The following is a 2,617-nucleotide window of genomic DNA, read 5'->3' as shown; positions in this document are numbered from 1 at the left end:
TGTGTGAGTGAGTGAGTGTGTGTGTGTGAGTGAGTGAGTGTGTGTTTATGGCCTTTTAATGGAAACTACAATCTCCTCCAATCTGGCTCTATTCAAACTCTTCTGTATTCATTCAGCGTTCCTGGGAATCTGGCTGCTGTTCAACCGTGAAAACACACAAACATTCCTCCGTAAAGACACTGTGCTTCACGTTTCCCAAAGCTTCTTTCTACATCCAACCTAAACCGGAGTACTTGTGAGTGTTTTTGATGTGCGCTTGCATTCAAAAGTTTGGAACAATTTGCCAAAGCTTCTTTCTACATCCAACCTAAACCGGAGTACTTGTGAGCGTTTTTGATGTGCGCTTGCATTCAAAAGTTTGGAACAATTTGAAATGTTTTTAAAAGAAGTCTCTTCTGCTCACCAAGGCTGCCTTTATTTGTTCAAAAACATAGTAAAAATTGTGAAATATTATTACTATTTAAAACAGCTGTTTTCTATGTGAATCTCTGTTAAACTGTAATGTATTTCTGTGATGCGCAGCTGTATTTTCAGCATCATTCCTCCAGTCTTCAGTGTCACATGATCTTCAATAAATGTAAAAAATTGTTATAAAAATAATGTTACAAAAGTTTTACATTTCAAACAAATGCTAAACAAATTCAACTTTGATCACAGTAATACATTACATATATATTCACATAGAAAAAAAGCTATTTTAAATTATAATATTTTACATTTTTACTGTATTTTTTGGTCGAACATGCAGCCTTGGTTTAGCAGAAGAGACTCCAAACTATACATATGACGGCATAAGCAAGTGTGTGAATATTTTCAGTGCTGTGCTTTATTTTTGCTTTACCTAGTTCATTTTAAATGCTCCTCCGAAATATAATTATTATTTATTTAAGAATATGTAGTTTCTTAATGGTCATTGTAGACGCTCTTTGCAAGTGTTGATGATACTGATGTTTTATTGAAGCAGCCTGATGATAAATTAATTAATTGCATATATGAATTAGTGATGCATAACATATCAGTCAGGCCGATAAATTAGCTGATGTTTTTATTTCATGCTGAGATACTTCGCCTCGTGTCTTGTGTTGTTGAAAAACATTCTTAATAATATTAATTTTCATTTAAGTTGCTATAATTAAATAAGTCTTATGCATCAGCATTATATTAGTCATTATTGGTGTGATTTGGTCATTTCGTCTTTAATTTTCATGCATTTTTGTCGCTCTGCCTGAACAGATTTTTAGGATTGTTCTTGTTTTAAACTGAAACGTGTGAATCATCAATCATGCTTCGTGGCTGGAGTTGACGTTAATCAGGAGCTTATTTTTCCACCAAATGTGATTTGTGAAATTGGTGCCGTGTCAGATTTGATATCGTGGGAAGTGGTCTCGTGTGTCATTTCATAATAAATGTCCAGCTACTAAACGAATCAAATGTATTCTAGGCCTTTTTATGCAGTAATCGTATTACGATGCAGCATCAGAGTGAGCTTTAATTGCATTGCGTTTCTAGATCTCAAGCGCTGTCTCCTCTCGCTCTGTTTAGGTTTTCATGTGAAAATGATTCGTTTGGTCTGTTCCGGCACGTAACCCGAAACCCTCAAACTAAAATTAATTCTATGATTCTAATCATATGTTGATCCTGATTAAAGCTTTTCCTATCTTTTAATACGATCTTATTTGTTTCCGGGACCAAAACAAACTTTTAAGCTTTTAAAATCACCATTAAATGTGGTTTTTGTTCTTTAAATTGAATAAATGACACTATGTTGTTACTGTGACACCATACCTTGAGTTTTGAGTGTTTGGCTGAGATATTGAGTCCGACATCAGCCAATCTAAACAGTTTACTTCTCATCCAGACAATGCTGAGATGCTTTTGTTTAAGAACACGGCTGTTATCACGAGCAGAGCAAACAAGCTCAAATCCTGTCCTCCGTAGATAGAAAGATCACATATGAATCATAGATGGATGTACAGTATGACTTCGCATCACACTTTTAACATTAACAGTCATAGAAGAAATCCAGAGAAGCCAGAACTGTGTCACTATATCACTGAGATGTAGTTATTTTTATATTGTTTTCATTTTATTTTTTTTATTAAAGTTTTAGTAATTTTGCTGTGTTTATTAATTTCTATTATTTATTTATTTATTTATAATTGTAGTACACCATTAACCTGAATGAAAACGAGAACTGTTGTTCTGGCGACTAATTAAATAAAATAAGTTTAAAGTTTAATTTATATTTTATTTAATTTCAAGTAACAAAATGTTAGAATTCTATAGATTGTATTATAGTTTTATGGATGTTTTGAATTAGTTTTGTATAGTTTAACATCTACTGTTTTCATTTTAATTATAATTTTGTCATTTTTATTGTTTTTTGAAATATGTTAATAAAAATGAGAAATGTTGCCTTGGCAACTAAATGAAATAAAATAAGTTTACGGTTTTATTTTTATTTATTTCTGTTTCAAGCTTCATTGAGATACTATTATAGTTTTATGGATGTTTTGCATTAGTTTAATATAGTTTAACATTACAAAAAGTTTAGTAATTTTGTTGTGTAGTTTTGTCGTTTTTATTGTTGTTTTTTAAAAAATGTTTATATTTTTAT

The sequence above is a fragment of the Sinocyclocheilus grahami genome, unplaced genomic scaffold (assembly GCF_001515645.1).
Source record: "Sinocyclocheilus grahami isolate Dianchi unplaced genomic scaffold, SAMN03320097.WGS_v1.1 scaffold1369.1, whole genome shotgun sequence".
Lineage (NCBI taxonomy): Eukaryota > Metazoa > Chordata > Actinopteri > Cypriniformes > Cyprinidae > Sinocyclocheilus > Sinocyclocheilus grahami.
Note: the sequence above shows the minus strand (reverse complement) of the source record.